Consider the following 20,852-nt stretch of genomic DNA (forward strand, 5'->3'; position numbering starts at 1 on the left):
TTAAAAAAAATATTTTTATAAAAAAAATTAAAAAATTAGAAATTCAAAAATATAAATTTTCTTTTTAATTTCTTTTTATAAAAATATTTATTTTTTTAGTTTTCAGTAAGTGGCGTAAAAATTTAGTTTTTTTTTCGAATTTTGTTTTCTTTATAAAAAATATTTCATGCTACAACAAAACTATATACCATAAAATTTCCTTTTATTTTCATGAAATTTCATGTTTTTCAGTCGAGATATTGCGAAAAATTCAGGCACAAACAAATTTTTATATGGAATAAAATGCCCAGCACCGCAGCGAAAAAAAACTAAGAAAGTTCAACGTGAATTTCTAGTTATTTCAAACTTGCACTTTGTTCTACTAAAATTAAATAAGCTACAAAGCTGCGTACGCAGAATTTTTTAAATCTCTAATTAAAAAAATTAAAATTTTGAAAAAATTCTAAATTTTGAAGAAGCAAAATTTAAATTTTCTGAAAAAAAAATTTAATTTTCAAACAAAGTTTGGAGGTTTTAGCAATTTTGTACAAAGTTTGAAAAAAATATTTAAATTATATTAAAAAAAAAAAAAAATTTCAAAGTTCTATTGATTTTGCACTAAGTTTGAAAAAAAATTTAATTTAAAAAAAAAAAAAAAAAAATTAATTTTGGAAAAAAATTAGGAAGTTTTATCAATTTTGTGCTAAGTTTAAAAAAAAAAATTTTTAGTTTTGAAAAGAAGTTTGGAAGTTTTATAAATTTTGTACAAAATTTGAAACTTTGTATTAAATGACTTTTGTTATAGCATAAACTATATTTTTATAAACAATTAAAAAAATTATTAATTTAAAAAAATTATAAATTGTTAAAACTTTGCAACAAGTGGTGTACACCTTCTTTAGACGCTAACGGTATTTTTGTACATGAAGGGATTTTGATTGGAGTCTATTGCCAATATGGGCTGTTGGCAGGCTTCATATGACCGTTTGGGATGCGCAAATAAGTAATAGTAAAATGGAAATAATTGCGGTGTTGGGTTTGAGGCTTAGCTGAAAATGAAACATGTTGTTGTTAATACCTCTGTCTGTGCTCTAGGGGTTAATTTCAACATTTGTTCCACGTTTTAAATTTGCCCAAAATGCGGTAAAAAGGAAAATTAAAGGTGTATAGATTCTTGTGGGTACAAAATATTTCAGTAACAAGAATTAAGCTGTTAGCCAAAAGCGTTTCACATGACAGTCACTAAACCGCATATTTTTGCGTATTTTTATTTCCGCTTTGGAAGTTCGGATTTTAGACTTTTTTTATTATTTTTATTTTTATATTTTTTTTTTTGCCTTTTAATAGTGACTTTGCAACTAAGAAGTTTGGGAAAGATATTACAATTATTAGTTTCTTTCTCTATTACTTTTCGTTTATTTTATAAATGCAACTCTAAAAGAGCTCAATGCCACACGCGCTGGTAGCGACAGTGGAAGAGTAAACCCCTCTCTGCCTTAGCAATATCGTGTGAAGAAGGATTTGGCTTCCATTGGCTTCAGTTAGTAAGCGGAAGAAGCCATCGCACAGTGGGGATTTTTCGACAAATTTTGTTCAAAATGGCTAGAATTTGAATAATTTTGTTTTTTAAATGCTCGTAAATGATTTTGGAAGACATTGTCTGAACCTGAATTTCAATTTATTTTTTATATCACAACACACAATTGAATATGGGTATTCAGAAAAACTTTGAAAACAAAAAAATGTATTGTATGTATTCAAATCCGGGTTGGCATTTTTTTATGGTAGTTCTAATCAATGGTAATACATCACGGCAAGTACGCAAGTTTCCAAAACCCCTTAAGAGGTGAAATTATAGCTAACTACCTAAAACAGAAAAAATATTTTTTTCAAGGACAAACCTAGTGATCGGAAAAATTTAAAAAATTGATGTATACATTTTTGTGTTAAAAGAATCCAAATTCATTGTCCATTTGTCCTTGTGGGGTCAAGAATATTCACTGAAAAAAATTTATAGAAATGTTTTTGGGGTTGCTGAGTCCGAATTCGTTGTCCATTTGTCCTTGGGGAGTCAAATTGAAGCTCAGTTCAAGGTCAAGAATATTCATCGAAAAAATAAAAAAAAAATGGTAAACAATTTATACAAATGGTTTTTGGGGTCACTAAGTCTGAATTCGTTGTCCGTTTGCCTTTGACTTTTGTGATACCGTTTTTTTGTTGCTTTGCTAATTCTTTTGTTATAAAGCCAGTGAAATAATTTTTATAGATTTATGAATAAATATGGATTTCAAAAAAAAAAATACTAAACAGTTATACTGCTGTTTGCAGACTTAAGTCCTCCTCTGTACATTTTTTTATTTTTAAAGGTCTTCTAACTTTTTCATAAAAATACTCCTATTCAAGGGTGTGTTTCATAAAAAAAAGGAAATTCTAGGCTACACAATCTCTTCCAAAATCATTCACGATTATTAAAATCGATCAAAACTTGCTTTGTTTAACAAAATTCATCGAAAAATCCCCATTGCACATCGGCGAGATTTTTTTAACTCAGCCAAAATCTCTTAAGCGGTTATTGTGCCAAAAAAGAAAAAGAAGTAAAGATTTGTGGATAGTAACCATCTAAAATTGTTCAATTTTAACTGTGCTGAGCCATGCCATTCGTTATGATCAGTTTCCCAGCTGGAAGAGAAGTTGCGCTCTGATAGCAAAGACCCAATCGAGTTATTAAGCGCAGATAAATTTGCTTTAGAGATCCAGCGCTCAATAACACAATTAGTTTTTTTTTACAAAAAAAAGTTGCGTACCATTTTGAAGGAAATCTTTAGTTGAGTATATTAAACAAAATCAGAAGTATCCAAAATTTATTTAAAAAAAAAACTTTAGCAAGAAAATTTTTCGATTTTTTATCGGATAGTGGGAAAAAAAACTTATAGAAAGCGTAGGTATATCATGAAGCAATAATTAAAAGTGATGTAAGTTGCCTGTGTCTGTCAACTTGACCTCTTGTCCTCTATGTCCTATGTCCATTTAAAGAAAAAGTACTTAAAATTATAGAAATTAAAACTTTTGCTAAAAAAAGTAGATCATCAGAAGAAGGCGAAGCTGTCTAGTGATGCTCTTTCGATGCCTATCGAAATATTGCATTGCTGTAATGAGCCCTAGATCCGACATCCTTCGGTTGAAGCTTCGGTTGATGATTCAAAAAGTGTAGTTTTATTTAAATGGGAACCGGTCCACATTTTTTCTTATGTTTTTAGGTCTGAAAGACACACATCTCTCACTTTTGAGCGCCATCGGATAATTAGTGTCTGCCTGTACGTCGGAAACGGGCGTGCTTTTGTGAAACGTACTGAAAATTGAAGAAATTGCAAAAATAAATGACACGAGTTAAATTATATTACTTAAAATAATTTTTTATTTTTTTTTTATTTTTTACTATTTTTCAGAAAAGAGATAAAATTATGCCCCATCATGATTCAATTATACAAGGTTAAGTAAAGTTTGACAACTGATTTCGAATGCTACTTAATCCATTGATGTAATTTGGAAGCAAGAGAAAAAAGGGCATAAGTTTATCCCCTTTCTGAAAGTGTAGTAAAAAATTGAAAAAGGTCGTTGTAAGCGTTTTTTAACGGGATTACCTGCAAAGTTACAAATATAAAATGTGTGTTAAAAAAAGATAAATTTATATATACGCAGAAACACAAGTAGATGCCCAAAGCATTGCATACTTTACTTACAATTATCTTATCGAATGCTCATTGTTCTCTTCTTTTGTTTATTGCACCGGTTAAGATGCTTTATTCGAAAGTGCATCCGGCATTTAAAAAAATCGTTTAACATCATCGCGTAAACTCACGTTTTCACTTAATGTGAACAATTTTTGTAAAAATGATATCCCACCGTAAAGCTCCCTGCCGTTGAACTGGTTAAACGCTGATTCCAACATTTTAATTTTGTCCAATAACTCGGTGCTTGGTTCAACTAATCCCCCTTAGATAAAGTGTCAACCCAAGTAAACGTAGGCTTATTGCATGAACAATCGGTCAACTTTAATTTGCGTATTATGTAACCGACAATATATTCAAGGGCATCAAAGTTAGCGTCCTCATTTAATGAATCGTTGGCGAAGAGAGAGTCGTCTGAAACTATCTCATCTTCTGTTAGCAAACTTTGTAAAGTTTCTAAAGAAGTAATATATCATTGAGACGGAGCCAGTTAGTTTCGTCGGCCCCAACATTGCCACGATCAACTAATATATAAGTATTTCGTGCTGTTAATAGAAAGCGTTAAGTTATTCAGAAATGAGTAATATATGCATTCATTCACCTAATAAATATCTTCGTAATCTATATTTAAATTCCATAGGACTAGGATTGTCATACAATCCGCCTTTGGCACGCATCGCCCCGAAAAAAAGCTCCAGTACATCCTGATTTAATCGATAAGTCAGAATGTACTGAAAGCAGTACTTTTCCTGAACATAACGATATAAGTCCCTGAGGGACTTGTTGCTTAGTTGTATGCCTCTTTGAAAAGGCAAAAGAGGCATACATTTCACAGAACTTTCAATAGAATTCAAAGATGCGAAAGTCTAAGCAAAATGGAATAGGCAAAACAGTATTGCCTGCTAACTTTTTCAGCAAAAGTTTTAATTTCTACGCTTTTGAGTACTTTTTCTTTAGAATTTGCTCTGAAATAAAAAGTAGCTTTTCCAAGAGGACAACATGGATTTATTAAGTAGCTTCAAGATGGCTAACACAGGGTGAAAATTAGGCTACTTACATCACCTTTAATTATTGCTTCATGTGCCCCATTCGGATTTCAGAGAGAGAACGTTAGTTCGAATCTCGGTGAAAGACCAAAATGCAGGAAAAGTTTTTTCTAATAGCGGTCGCCCCTCGGCAGGCAATGGCAAACCTCCGAGTGTATTTCTGCCATGAAAAAGCTCCTCCTTTTGCACAATTTATGTTGCAGTCTAGTAGAATATCTGCCCTAAATTTCATCAAAATGGAAGCGGGTACACTTAACGTGTTTGGTCCCGTATATGGATTATAATCACCAAGAACTTACCTTTAGTGTAGTTTAGAGTATTAAATATTGTTGTAGGAATTTGGTCACCTATAAAAAAGACAGAGAAAATTAATTAAAATTATATATTATATTTTAAATAAATTAAAAAATATATTTTAAATTATACATAAATATACTTATATAATAAAATTACTTTTAAGTGCTCGGTAAAAATAAATTCAATTTTTCACATGTCCCCATTATTCGAATTTTCCCTTAATTCCATAAAAATGAAAGAATTGCTTGTTTAGAATCTTTTTGACGCTTGTTGAAACAGTACAGCAATTTCGTGGATTCCTTTTATTACCATTTATGTTTTTATATTTCCATCAAATTGTTTTCTTGCGGTTAAATATCTGTCGAATGAGTAAACTGACCCAATTCATGCGAAATATTTCACTTTTATGAGTTCTCACAGATAATGAGTAATGCATACGAATATTGCAGAAAGTTGTGTACCCTGCAGTCGAACCTACTAGTTCTGAATTACTTTATACCAGCTTACCAGTTCCTCTTCTGCTGCTGAAGCAGTTCTTCTGTTATATCAATTGTCATCTTATGCGTTAGAATCATTCCATTTGACAGATTAGTTAATCTTTGCAACAGCATTATACCAGTTACTGGGCTAGTTCATAATAGACCCAAAAAATACTAGTTCAAGTTATGGTCAATATCGCCAGTTTTGAAGGAGTTGAAAAAGTAAATAAAAATTAAAAAAAATTACTTCATAATTTATTAAAAAATTACACAAAATGGCTTCGCTTCTTTATTCGACTTTTTTTGTATTTAAGATTTTATTTTAAAAATTAGGGCGTTCATGATATTTGAATTTAAATCCAGTTATTCAATAACATCTTCTATTTCTTTAAAATACTCTGCTAACTTATAGTTTGACCATAGATTGATTACGCTAAGTAGTTTTATTTTGGATTTTTAGGAGTTGCCAAGCAGACGATTTCCCTCAATATTTATACTCATATTCAGCTAATCACTGCAAGCATTCTTAGTTTTTGAAGCAATTTTACTTATTGTAATAGTATAATGTTTTTTTTGGATGCAAATCGAATTGGTGATTTGGCAACTGGTCCGCGAGTAGGCACCATTTAACTAGTGTCCATTTAGCACCAGTTCACGAACTAAAATGTTTGCATACAGCTCTAATAGGTTATTTTGCCACTGGTACAACTTTACTCACTCTAGAACTAGTTACTTTGCAACTAGTGTATGTTTAGCGACCATCAAACTGTTTTCCATCTAATATCAGCTCACGAACTATAATATTTGCAATTCTAGTCACTCGAGAAGTAATTACTTTGAAACTGGTCGGGTTGTTGGTAAAATCGAACTAGTTTCCATCTTAAACAAGTTCACAAACTAAAATGTTTGGATACAGCTCTAATTAGTCATTTTGCAGTTGTTCCAATTGTAGGGTCTATCAAGCTAGTTTCCATCTAATACCAGTTTACGAATTAGAATGTTTGCATACAGCTGTAATTAGTAATTGTGCAACTGGTAAAGTCCTAGCCACTCTCGAACTAGTTACTTTGCGACTAGTCCGTTTGTACTCACCATCGACTTAGTTTCCATCTAATACGAAATAACGAAATGAAATGATTTGAATGCTAGAATGGTTGCATACATCTCTAATTGGTGATTTTGCAACTGTTCCAATTGTAGGCACCATCGAACTAGTTTCCATCTAATACCAGTTCACGAACAAAAATATTTGTAAACAGCTACAATTGGTTATTTAGCAACTGGTACAATTCTAGTCACTTATCAACTAGTCCGTTTGTAGCCACCATCGAACTAGTTTCCATCTAATACCAGTTCACGAACAAGGATATTTGAAGAGTAATTTGACATTCACTGCTGAGAAATTACATACTTTTAAAAATGCACGGATGCATGTATGTATGTGTGAGTCGTCTATCTCAAAATATTTGCACATACAAAAAAATAAAGTTTTATGCGCACAAATGCAAATTTTGCAGTAATCTAGCATTTCATTTTACATCTCTTCACATATCCGTACTTTGACCCAGACAAATTTGGTACAGCCAATATCAGTCAAATTTCTTACAGCTGCATGTATGTATGTGTGATGTACCTTCATAAAATCGCTGCTTGTTTTTTCCTTTATGCGATTTTATATCTCTATTCAAGTGGAAAAATTGGCGCCATGAAAAGCATTACAATGAGTTTACAGACTGAGAATTGAGTAGAAGTAAATTGGCAGAAATAAAATTGGAATGTTTACATACAAATAATTTGGCTTGAAATTGGACTAAAACTTGTTAACAAGAAGCTATTAATTGTCATGTCCCAATTTATCTTCTTCTTTGGCGCCTAAGTTGTTTTGGCCGAGTTCAATAAGATCCGAAAGTACTTGTTTTTTGTTAAAGAAACTAAAAGTAGGTTAGATTGAAGAGGCAAGAATGATAGAGTACGCGATTTCATTGGTTGAAGTTGAGAAAGGAAGAAGTAACCTGATTATAGACGAAGCGAGATCTGTTGGCTGTCTTAGTACATGTACAGCTTCTTATAATACCCTTAGTTCGGTCTTAAAGGTTCAACCGTGGCCTGGTTTGATATTTGTATTCCTAGTTTTTCAAAGTGGATCCATCTGCCAAACTTCTGATTTAAAATTGAATTTTGTGGATGGCTCGTACAGTCAATGGATCTTTGTACATAGGTTCGATGTATTATCCGATTGACCTCTCCCACAACAGAAAGGCCTACAACTACCAGCAGGTATATCAAAGAATATATTCAGGACTGTCTGACTAGAATCCATTCGCGTGAGACGACTCAGGCAGTTGGTCTTAATTTGCTAGACTATGTTATAATCCATTCACCCACTCATGCCCTCTCAAACCCACTCACCTAACACACCTCTCACTTTGGGCCGAATCCATCGAAATAGCACGCTTTCTGAGCCAACTGATAAATTAGTTAGACGATGACGATAGGTGACTGCACCGCACTACAAGGAATAGCGAACTGCTACAACAAAAATAACAATGCCTACATAAAGTTCATTCGTCTTTACCATTGCTAATGGGCTAGACGTTGGATCTTAGGTTATATCATTGCCTAACACACAATCATATTTTTCGAACATTCCATTACCGTCTCGTCCTTATCCAAACTTCTGCAACATTCAATAGATCAAGCAACTTCCGGTACACCTTTTAGGTATAACACCATGTAAGAAAGCAATTATTTTCGCGAGACCCCCACCAGCATATCGCATTCAAACTAGTTGATTATGTCGATAGGTAGAACTCATGAATTTGAAGAGCTGAGTATCCAAAGTAAACTTTTGCTGCCCTACACCTTCACTGCGATGACGGCGTGTTTGAACAGTTCTTCTTCTGGAACGTGGCTGGGATGGCAGTCTCGTTATTATGAGAAGTCGAAGAACTTCTTCGCATAGTCGGCATACTCGCGTATCGGCATCTGCGCTCCTTTTGACAGATATGATTTTGGACTAGTTTGAGACTCCGTTTATTTAGAAACTAGCATTAGCATCGATAACAGCCTTGTCTGCCTTGAAATTCAACCGAGAATCTCTCTTGCCCCCAAGTGCTACTTCGGTTTGAGTAGGCAATTGACTAGTAATGTCTTTTCTCGACAAACAAAACTAACACTTTATATGGCTCTCATCATAACCGTCCTATTGTATGACGCAGAAACTTTGACGATGGCAACATTCGACGAACTGTTTCTAGTAGTGCTTCGAGAGAAAGATTCTACAGAAGATTTTTGCATCTTTAACGACGTTGGCGACTGTGAGTTACGCAGGCGATGGAATGATGAGCTGTATGAGCTTTATAGCGACTTAGACATAGAGTAGCGAATGGGTTCTGCTGGCTAGATGATGTTGTCCGAAAGGATAGAATGGATGGAATGGATCCGGCCATGAAAACTGGTGGTAGCAAAGGCAGATGAAGGCTTCACTTGGAGTGTCCAACTGGCGTCAGTTAGCATGAGAAAAAAACGACTGGCGCGATTTGTTAAGCTCAGCTAAAAACCAAACCAACGACTCCACTGGCTAGGTTCCCCTTTATGGATGAATACAAAAACAGCATTTCTGAAAGTATTCGATGTGGTGCCTGCTGACGATGAGTGGGGAAAAGAAACTCTGCTCTGCGTTTGGAAGACCGTGTTGAGAAGATCTTGGCTTTTCATTGTATTTCTAATTGGCGCCCGTCAAAAAGAGGAAGAGCAATGGACGGGAGTGCCAAAGAAGAAGAAAAAATATAAACAGAACTGGCTACTTACTTAAGCGCATGCAATTGTGTTTGTAAGTTTACTTAAGCGAAAGATATTCAATGATGAAAACAGGTCAAATCCCTAACGGGTGTGGGCATATCTGTCTTGTATGTATGTACGTGTATGTATTTACTAAACAGCTTTGACGAGTAAGTATCACCTAATGGTCGCCACTATGACTTGTGCATTTTGGGGTCACATGAAGTTACTCAACTGCTGCCCACACGCACACACAAACACACACGAGCGCTGCATAATAAAAGCAATGGGCAGGAAACCCCATAAGAGTCAGTAAAAGTTTATGGATGTGAATTCGTGCAAAAGTAGGTGCGTTCAACGCCAGCAAATATGCTTCATTAATTTTTGGAGCACAAAGTTTATTTGCCGGAACAAAGCATGGCTTTGGAGTTGATACAAAGGGATGATTAAGATAAAATAAAACTTAATAATAAAAATAATATTCACATAACCTAAATGTGCATTGGGGTGATATTTAGATTTTCTAACTAATTTCCGCTTTATGCTAATAAAGTTAGTATAAACTATTCTTATAAAGCTAAACTATAATTATAAGAAATATAAACCACCCAAAGGGGGTTTCTCCCTGCAGAGAAATCCACCAGTACTGAACTGGATTGCTTCCGGTGATGTTAAAGCCTTAACAAATTCCACACATAGAAACAGGTGATGAATTCCGGACGGTGATGCACTAGAAAATATAAATAGTCCTCCACTGCATGCCTTTCTCTATAGTTCCGAAGTATATTAGTATTAAACTCGATGAGAACTACTTCGCTCAGCAACCCATATTCAATAGTAGTTCCAAGGCAAGAAGTTCATGGCATAAAACTGATTGTTGAGATGAAGAGTAGCTCACAAAGCACTTTCTTCATACAAGGTAAGCTGCTTATCGAATGTCTAGAGACTCCAAATACCCAAAAAAGTGCAAATAGTGCATCCCAGTTCATCTAGGCATCGAGCCATAGATGCATACATGGCGAGGTGTGAGCGAAATAAAACTTCATATAGCCCCGAACCCTTCTTTTCAGTACAGTTCAGTCTTACCTTTAGTTTCAGCCATCAAAGAAGATCTCGAGAAGGATGCTCATTGTTGATGCTTTCCAATAGTAGACACACAAAATTAGCTACTTCGAATGACTGCGACCAGAGAGAAATGGGCATTGGCCGATTGAATTTTAGTAGATGGTTAATGTATTGGTTTATTCTTTCACATACTGGAAACATACTCGTATTGAGCAGGTCGGAGTCAATTCAGAGGTGCTTTAGTATCCAAGACGTAGTTACGAAAGTGTAAGAGCGGGTCTCACAAAACAACTGAAACTTTCGTACACGGCGACAGTGGGCCGTGGAAAGAAAGAGACGCTCTGAGAGAGCAGATTGGCGACATCGCGCCGACCAATGTGGTCGTCACGATGCTTGAATGCGAGGATAACTGGAATGTGGTTAAAAGATGCGTTGAAGGCGTATTACGGAGAAGAAAGATAGATCTCGGCGCAGTACAATAAAGCGAAACCTCACAGATAGAGACATAAGAAGACGACTCTAGCATGTTGGACCTAGAGGTGGGCGAATAAAATTGATCCATTTCATGGACGTCCTTCTGGGCCCTAACGAAGTAATACAGCAAATAGTCCCGGGAAGAGAGTCTCCCCAGAAGAGGAGGAGTGATTGTTTTAGTAGCCACACCACTCGACGCAATCGACGACGGTCGCTGTAGGTGCCAAAGCATTTTGAGCCCTACCTCACTCACCAAAGTACAAAAACAAATGGTATGGAACCACTAATCGAAAGCAGTGTTGCGCATAAAATTGGTGGGAACAGTTGATTTATATTGTTATGGTTATGGCAACTCTACTTTAACACCATCACACGACCTCACGGTCGTAATACTTTCTTGCTCACATTTTCTGTAACACTCTGAAGACCGATGGCGCTACGCTCGACACGCGCAGCAAAGTGGTGCGCCCGTAACCACAATCGTACTAGTTCTGAACTAAATTTTTTTTCACTAGTTTAGGTTTTCTCTATACCAACCTTTTCGCCCTCAAGCACTTTTTCTTTGACTTAATCGCTTAAGTGTTCAATCCTTTCAAGCTGAGCGGCAATTAAGTCACTCATTTAGCTGCACTTCTGAATTTCAAGTGTTTTGATCGCATATCTCTTAAACTAAGGCGAGGTTGAAAACTACTAACAAAATATTTATACACACTCATACACACGTACACATGCACATACACAAACAAGCAGTGCACGAATATGTGAACATACACGAAATTGCATGTGGGCGCTGACAACCCCTTTTCCCATGAGGGAGGGTTGTTCTTTGCTGCTACTCAATTTCAATAGTTTTCTTTCTTTGCTATGCTATTCCACTTACGCTTTATTCCACTTAGTTGTCATTCTATTCACTGATTTCTTATTCTATTTTTTCTATACTTAAAATAGTTTTTTTCCGATTGCTTAATGTTTGCTCGTAAAATTATAGATAATCTGCCTTGAAGTATGCGAGTCTTGATAAATTGTTAATTGAGTGTGTAATTGAGTTGCGCAGGAAATTGCTTAGCAATTAGGGTTGATTAGAAGTGGAATGAAGCATCGTAAATGTACTAAAACCACGGACGGCTGATTTTAGATCAAAGCAGTTACCAAAAAGAAACGAAAGTGAATGGAGATGGTTAAACTGAGACTGGCATTGCATGCTAAGTAAATTTAGCTAATGAGAATAATTCTAAAGCAAGGTTGGTTTTTAGTCATGCAACTGAGTGGTTTAGAGATTTTACAATCAAAATTCCGCAGTACTCGCGATAGTAAGTCTTCTCCTCCGAAAGGGCTCAATCGATATTGGCGCTGTTTTTTTTAAACTTATGTGATCCCCTAGAAGATTCTCCCAATCTACAGTTGGACTCATCAGGTGGCGGTGAGGCTGTTTCCTATTCGGAATATATATGGTTAGGTATTTAAATATAAACATTAAAAATGTACCCACAAGGGGGCGCTGGAACCGAAATGTGCAGAGAGAATAGAATTTATGGCGCAACCGCCTAGAATTCATATCTAAAGTCTGATTTGTCAAAGCACAGTTATTACTTGTCCTTGTGCATATAATCTCGAAAGACCGCCAAGAAATTACAATTGTTTGCCAATTGACGTCATACACGTGGATAAAAATTATGGATAAATCACTTGGCGGCTGAATAGGAGCTACTATGGCGTAACTTCTTTATAAAATTAATTTTGAAGCAGCCTGAACTACAATGCATATACATATTGTATATAATATTGCATATATGCAATATAAAATTACAAAACTTTGATCCTGATATTATATTTAACGAATTGATTGTTGTTAATGCTATCCAAAAATGATACCAAAACGAAAAAATGTGAGAGTAATTTTTTTTATTTTTCCACTTCGTGGAATTTTCTTTTTTAATTTGGTAATATTTTTTTTTATTTCGTTTAATTTTCAGGTCACTAAAGGGTCACAAGGTACCCGCAGCAAATGCCCAAAAAATTCTAAAAAAAATAAGAAAAGATGGATTTTTTTTTTTAATTTTTTTTTATTAAAAACAAGGTTGACTTTTTTAATACAGCATAGATAGACCACCTCATGCTCCAAATAATAATTAAAGGAACACATCTATATATATTTATATGTTGTGAAACTCTATTGATCGAAAAACGCGAAACCAAATCGATCAGAAGATTCGCCACTCGACTCTCACTCCTGCTCTCGGAGAGCACTGCCCAACAAACCGGCATGCGCGAGCAATGGAGCAACATTTCTCGTTCCCTACGTACCGCCGCCGAAGAAGAAATCGGATTCCGGCGAGCCCGTAAAAAAAATTGATACGACGAGGAATGTCATGCTGCCGCAGAAAGAAAGGATGCCGCCTATAGAGCCACGCTGCGATCGGGCGCAACGCGAGCCATGTGGGATCGCTACAGAGAGCTGAAAAAGGAAGAGAGACGTATTATCCGACAGAAGAAACGAGAGGCCGAAATACGTGAGTGCGAGGAGCTTGAGATGCTGGCCAATAGGAACAACGCCCGAAAATTCTACCAGAAAGTTCGGCGGCTTACAGAAGGTTTTAAGACCGGAGCGTTTTCCTGTAAGAACAAAGACGGCGATCTGGTGACTGACGTACAGAGCAATCCTTAATTATGGAGGGAACACTTCTCGAGCCTGTTAAACGGTGACAGCTGCGCATGTCATAGAGAATGTGAAGATCCCGATACCCCAATCGTTGACGACGGAATTGTCGATCCGTTACCCGACCATGACGAGGTGAGAATAGCAATATCACGGCTAAAGAATAACAAAGCCGCGGCCGCCGACGGACTGCCGGCTGAGCTATTCAAACATGGCGACGAGGAGCTGGTAAGGTGCATGCATGAGCTCCTATGCAAAGTATGGTCGGATGAAAACATGCCTGCCGATTGGAATTTAAGCGTGCTCTGCCCAATCCATAAGAAGGGCGATCCTGCAATTTGTGCCAATTACCGCGGGATTAGTCTTCTAAATATCGCCTATAAGGTTCTAGCGAGCGTATTGTGTGAAAGGCTGAAGCCCACCGTCAACCAACTGATTGGACCTTATCAGTGTGGCTTCAGACCTGGAAAGTCCACCATTGACCAAATATTCTCAATACGCCAAATCTTGGAAAAGACCCATGAAAGGAGAATCGACACACACCATCTTTTCGTCGACTTCAAAGCTGCATTCGACAGTACGGAAAGGAGTTACCTGTATGCCGCGATGTCTGAATTTGGTATCCCCGCAAAACTAATACGCCTATGTAAGATGACGTTGCTCAACACCAGAAGCGCCGTCAGAATTGGGAAGGACCTCTCCGAGCCGTTTGATACCAAACGAGGTTTCAGACAGGGTGACTCGCTGTCGTGTGACTTCTTTACCCTGATGTTGGAGAGCATCGTACGAGCCGCAGAACTTAATCGCTCAGGCATAATATTTTATAAGAGCGTACAATTGTTGGCGTATGCCGATGATATTGACATCATCGGCCTTAACAACCGCGCTGTTAGTTCTGCCTTCTCCAAACTGGATAAAGAGGCAAAGCGAATGGGTTTGGTGGTGAACGAGGACAAAACGAAGTACCTCCTGTCTTCAAACAAACAGTCGGCGCACTCGCGTATCGGCACTCACGTCACTGTAGACAGTTATACTTTCGAGGTTGTAAAAGACTTCGTCTATTTATTTGTTTATTGTTTATTTTATTTATTGTCTTTGAATGGATACATTCTTACAGACTATATTAAGCTAATGTACAATAGTTTATTAGTTACTAAGAAAAGAACGATTTAAGATGATTGACTAAGATGCCATACGGCCATGTAAAATCAGCACCAGAAGAATTGAAAAACATATTTAAATCTGAACATGCCCTAGGAATCGGAGCATTCATCCCATAGTTGGTTCTCGAGAAGCCAATTTTAAAGGTTTCGTACTGTCGGAGCCTCATATTGGGTATATTAAATTGAATTTTACTTAAGAGGGAAGGACAATCAATAGATCCAGAAATAATACGAATAATAAATGAGCACGATAGAATAGACCGTCTGCTATCAAGTGGTTTTAAGTCAATTAGTAAACATCGAGAGCGGTACGATGGTACAGGTTCAGAAAAGTTTAAAGATCGGAGCGCAAAACGAAGAAAGACTTTCTGCACTCTCTCAATCCGATTAGACAGACCTATTTGGTACGGTCTCCAAATAATAGCGGCATACTCTAATCTTGATCTAACAAAAGCACAATACAATGTTTTGAGAGTGTGTGGGTTGGTAAATGCAGAACAATTTCGGCGAACGAATGCTAGCATCGCATATGATCGTCTTATGACGTGGTTAACATGGCTGGTGAAATTCAGCTTAGAGTCGAAAATAACGCCTAAGTCTTTAATTTCCTCAACGGATTGCAAAGGTAAGCCAGCAATATTATACGAAGTATGCAAAGTGTTGTTTGATTTAGCATATTTTACGTGAAAGCATTTGCTAATATTTAGTGACAGATGGTTTAAATAGCACCAGTTCCGGACATTGTGCAAGTCGGTTTGCAACTTTTCAGAGTCCCTAACACTGTTAATCACCGCAAATATTTTAAGATCATCAGCATACAACAAGTGTTCTGCAAATGAAAAGCAAGAACCAATATCGTTAATAAAGAGTATAAAGAGGAGGGGTCCTAGAATACTTCCCTGTGGGACACCGGAGGATGCAATAAATGCACGGGATGTCGTATTATCGACGGCTACAACGCAGTGTCTGTTGGACAAATATGATTTGATCCAAGACAAAAAAGTGGAGTGTATACCCAATGATGCAAGCTTCGACAAGAGTATTCGGTGCGATACTTTGTCAAACGCTTTAGAGAAGTCTGTATAAATTGCATCAACTTGAGATGTGTTCTGGAAGGCTGAAATGCAGTAATCATTGAAAATAGACAAGTTAGTGACAGTGGAGCGACTTGCAACGAAACCATGTTGGTTGGTAGATATTAGGCCTTTGACAGCAAAATATAACTTATCATTTACTGTTATCTCAAAAAGTTTTGAGACAGACGAAAGCTTCGAAATCGGTCTGTAATTGCTAACATCGTTTTTATTTCCACTCTTAAATATAGGCGTAATGGAAGTAAATTTCCAGTCGTCAACAAAGATACCAGAGGACAACGATTTATTGAATATAATTGTAAGAGGCTCAGCGAGACACAAGCAATTCTTCAGCAAAATGCCCGAAAGGCCATCCGAGTCAGTTTTCGTTGTAGACTTAAGCTTCGTAATACCCTTGACGACATCAGTAACAGATAGGTACAAAGTCCCAAAATTTAGAGGTGAAAAACTATTAGAGGGCAAACTAGAATCGGAGTCTAGGTCGGGTTCAAAATTAGAGCAAAAAAAGTCAGCAAATAAATTGGCAGATTCTATGGCAGAATTTGCATATTTACCATTATAAAAAACATTGTTTGGCACCATTGAGCAAGACTTTTTTGATTTGATGAATTGCCAAAAGGCCTTCGAATCCGAAATAATATTGTTTTCGAAATTCAAGATGTAATTTCTATATAAGAACTTGTTCAAACAGTTAAACTCTTTTAAATGGCATTGAAATTTTGAGAAGTGCATTGGGTCTCCAGACCTTTTATACAGTTTAGAGAATTTGTTTTTTAGATTCTTTAGGTGCCTAAGCCGTTTGGTATGCCAAGGTGACTTATATACTTTCTTATGATAAATAGGAATGTGCTTCAAACAGAGCTCAGAAACCTTAGTCTTAAAAAAATGAAAACAAGAGGTAACATCATTGTCGTGGAAGGCATTACCCCAGTCAATACTTAATAAAATTTCGTTAAAAATTGAGAAGTCGCATAAGTTGTAGTTAAATTTGATGTTAGGCTCATCGGATACCTCAGAAAACTCATAAAATTCCAACTCAAGAGAAAGAGGAACATGATGTTTATCAGTTAAAGATATGGGAGCAATGCCTTCAGACAATGTGTAGTTGGAACCAGCATTAACACCGATAACAATGTCAGCCTTGAAATCCAACGTAGAATCTCTGTTGCCAACAAGTGCTACTTTGGACTAAGTAGGCAACTGAGCAGTAAAGTCCTCTCTCGACGAACAAAACTAACACTCTACAAGACTCTCATCATGCCCGTCCTAACGTATGGCGCAGAAGCTTGGACGATGACAGCATCCGATGAAGCGACGCTTGGAGTGTTCGAGAGAAAGATTCTGCGTAAGATTTTTGGACCTTTGCACGTTGGCAACGGCGAATATCGCAGACGATGGAACGATGAGCTGTATGAGCTTTACGACGACATAGACATAGCGCAGCGAATACAGATCCAGCGGCTACGTTGGCTACGCAATGGATAAAAACGCTCCAGCTCTAAAAATATTCGATGCGGTACCAGCTGGTGGTAAAAGAGTAAGAGGAATGCCTTCTCTGCGTTGCAAAGATCAGGTGGCTTCACTTGGAGTTTTCAACTGGTGCCGATTAACACGAGAAAGAAACGACTGTGGTGCTTTGGTAAACTCGGCCAAATCGCTCAAGCGGTTATCGCGCCAATTAAGAAGAAGAAGAAACTCTATTAAAAGATACCCAAAACCCTGGCAGTCTCGCACAGAAAAAAGTTCTTCAAAAATGTTGGAATTAGATTCAAATGAAAAGGAATTCAGAATTATTTAGTACCGATCTGTAAACATTTTATACCAAATTTACGGAAAAGGGTATTTTTGCTATATAAAATCAAAGCGTTGGGTGACTAATTTTTATTTGCCATAGAACAAATTTATGGAGTATTATAAAAAAACTTGTTTTGAGCCATCTTACTAGTGTATACATAGGTGTAGTCACAGAACTCAAAAACTCTATTTCAATTGCTTTAAAAGTGCCCAGTTAAGACCAAAAGCGAATGAGGGGTTATTTTTTGTCGAAGTTTTAAAATAATTGAAATTCAATAAGAGCGTTCCAGAGGAATGGAATTCATGCTGTATCGGTCAAAACAGTCTCTGATCTTCCATATTTGCATTCTGGATCAGAAGTCTTCATTCTGAATAATCGAAGTCCACATCTGAAGATAAGTAAATGTTTCCCGTAGCTTAAGAAATCCGTAAGAGGTTTTAAGTGAGCTCAGCTCTTGGTACCGTCAATTTCTTATGGGATTACCAATTATGGGTTTACACATTCGTTGGGCAAACATAAAAACTCTTTTGACTAGTACGTTTGGGTTAAATATGAGACATTTGAGCTAGATTTTTTGAGCTCGCAAACGCTAATGAACTTTCAATACCCACAGGTTTGTAAGGCTTTTTCACAGTAATATGGTTTACAGTATTATGCTTCTAATTTCGAAGAGTCAACAAATATGTAAAAAGGACCACTAGCCAATTTTCACTTTTGAACGCTACCAACTCCAATTTACATCCAATTTAAGCAACTAAAAGCTCACTTGAAGTAAGCTGAAGGCAATACAATCAATTTGAATTAAGTACGAGCAGCTTTTTGAAATCACGTTTAAAAGTTGAAAAGTGATTCACAATATCATTAACCATTTAAATGTCAACATAAAACACCTACATCTCATCAACTGTCAATTGCGTAAAAATGAATTCACTGCGACACAAACTAAAACAAATATAAACACACATAAAAGTATGAGGGTAAGAAGGATGTATGCACACGAGCATTTGAAAGTCGTAATTCCAAACACTTCCGCATCGTTCCATGAAAGTCGATACTTTCCGTACCCAGTGAGCATACGAGTACATTAAACAGGGTCGTCCCACATAAAAAAAACAATATAAAAAAAATTAAAAAAAATAGAAAAAAAAATATAAAAAAAATTTACAAAAATATTAATAAAAAATAATAAAAAAAAACAAAATAATAAGAAAAGTAATAAAAATTAGTAACAAATAATAAAGTAATATAATAATAATTATAAGAAAATAAAAAAGTATTCCCAATTTGAAAGCTTATAAAACGGATGACGAAAAATATTTTTTTTGGCCACCTTAAAAAGTGCTAAAATTAATATTTTGTCACAAGTTTTATGTTTTAAAGCTGATTTTTATAAACGCTGTATTTTTGACTATAGAAATTTTGCTTTTTTAATTTTTAATTGAGTTAGGTTAGGTTGAAGCGGTTGTCCACTATGGGACACACTCAGATTCATAGTACATTATGATGCCACGTGGGCAAATTGTCCTTATCTCTCCTAAGACCGGTGCTTACTCTTCAAAAATTTTAGAAGAACCCTGATTACTACGGTACTGAAATATTTTCAATTCATTAAAAAATCTTTACCCAAATTGGTAGGTCTACGTCTGGATAGAGTAGGACAGTGACACAAAAAGTGCGGGATCGTCTCTTCTTCTTCCTCATATACACAGCTTCTGCAGAAGCCACGTCTTCTGGGCGTGTCTGCCCATTAGGTAGTACCCCATTATAACGGGAATCAGTACGCCTAAACTGCGCTTATTTTGGCTAAGCAGAGATTCTGTGCGTTTAGCATTGAGAGTCGGCCACAATTGACGGAACGATTCTGCAGGTGGTTTCATTACGCCTTCTTTCATTCGCTGCTCTTACAATTTCCCTAAAAATAAGTAGCTCAGAAGTCTCCAAGGGTATGCCTATTTCAATGTCTGTGTACTCATCGGTCGTTCGTCGATCCTGCATTTACCCTCAATGTCGCAAGTGACAGGAACCCATTAGTTGAAATAACTCAGCCTTCTCGTTGAGAGATGAGCGGCATTTCATGGTTTCCTTGGAGGTTGTCGTGCGCTTTTTAAGGGGTTTTTTGGCCACCTGGCTATCAGTGAAAATGTAGATATCATCTCCAGGTATTTTATTATTGCCATCAGTTCAGCCTGACAGACTCTTCGGTAATCAGTAAGCCGAAAACTAAAGGAGATCTTGAGATGTTAGGAATATACACCTCTACCCACCCTGTCAGGGCTCGCCCTGTCTTACATCGTCTCGTTCCCACTCATCCCTTGAGTGCCTGGTCACTCATTGCTTTACTCCGACATTGCTTGTCGTACTCTATCTGCGACTGTGATCCCCGAATTTAGATTCTCATCCAGTATATGGTCCTGATATTTAGCTTTTTCTGTTACTCTAAGTGGTTTTCCCCTTGGGAAATTTGTTTAAGACCAGAAAATTTAGATTTCATAGTCTAGCCCTTGTAACAATGCATTGTTTATCAAAATCGGACATCAAACGACAAATTTATAGCAAAAAGTTTATTTTACCTGTTTTTACGCTGGCCCATTATTTTTTTTTTACTTCAAAATACATAAACTTTCAAATAACATTTGACTTTTTCATACTCTTTGTTTTGTATGGGAGCCGAACCGATCTGGCCTAATACTACATACATATAAAAATGTGGTCCAAAATATGTGTGTTTTTTTCAAAATACTTACTCCCTAAGCATTTAAAACTAAATCTGTGTGGTTTTTGAACTTTTCTTTTCGAGCCCTTCTAATGTTCGTACAAACAACTTCTTATAGTTACAAGCAAATACTAAGTGATTGCAAAAGTGCTTCCAAACTATGCTGATGCCACTTAAAGTGTTGCAAATGGATGCATATTCATGCCAACCACAGACAATTCTGCCACAAACTGCCAATACTAAAGTGCGAAGACATCAAAGTTGAAATCGCTTTCAGCTGCCTGTTACACTATGCCACAGTCAACTCTTCTTTCTTATTGATTGCATTTGTTTTTTAATTCACTTTGTTTACTCAAACTGGAGTCATGCGATTTGCATGCCTAGCCGTGTCTTCCGGCAGATCGGAAATAGTATTGAAAATATACGCACTTTTGTGCAATAAAAAAGTGGCAGATGGGAGGGAGTCTGGAAGAGTGTCTGCGCTGATATGCATTGACAATACGGGAATGGGCAGGCGTGGGCATACAGAGTTTGAGTGTGGCAATCTGTGTTGTAGATGTGCATATGTAATTGAGTTTTAAAG

General features: G+C 36.5%; 1 protein-coding gene across 3 annotated transcripts in view; it reads right to left on the bottom strand.

Moving 5' to 3' along the window:
• The window catches only part of LOC128858815 (guanylate kinase), a 219,075-nt gene that overhangs the window by 137,558 nt on the left and 60,665 nt on the right, over nt 1-20,852 (bottom strand). For all 3 annotated transcript variants that reach the window (XM_054095331.1, XM_054095332.1, XM_054095333.1), the window contains exon 3: nt 5,053-5,100. The gene's annotated coding sequence lies outside the window, so the exon portion shown is untranslated. The remainder of the gene's footprint in view (nt 1-5,052; nt 5,101-20,852) is intronic.

Source organism: Anastrepha ludens, chromosome 3 (genome assembly GCF_028408465.1).
Source record: "Anastrepha ludens isolate Willacy chromosome 3, idAnaLude1.1, whole genome shotgun sequence".
NCBI classification, from domain to species: domain Eukaryota; kingdom Metazoa; phylum Arthropoda; class Insecta; order Diptera; family Tephritidae; genus Anastrepha; species Anastrepha ludens.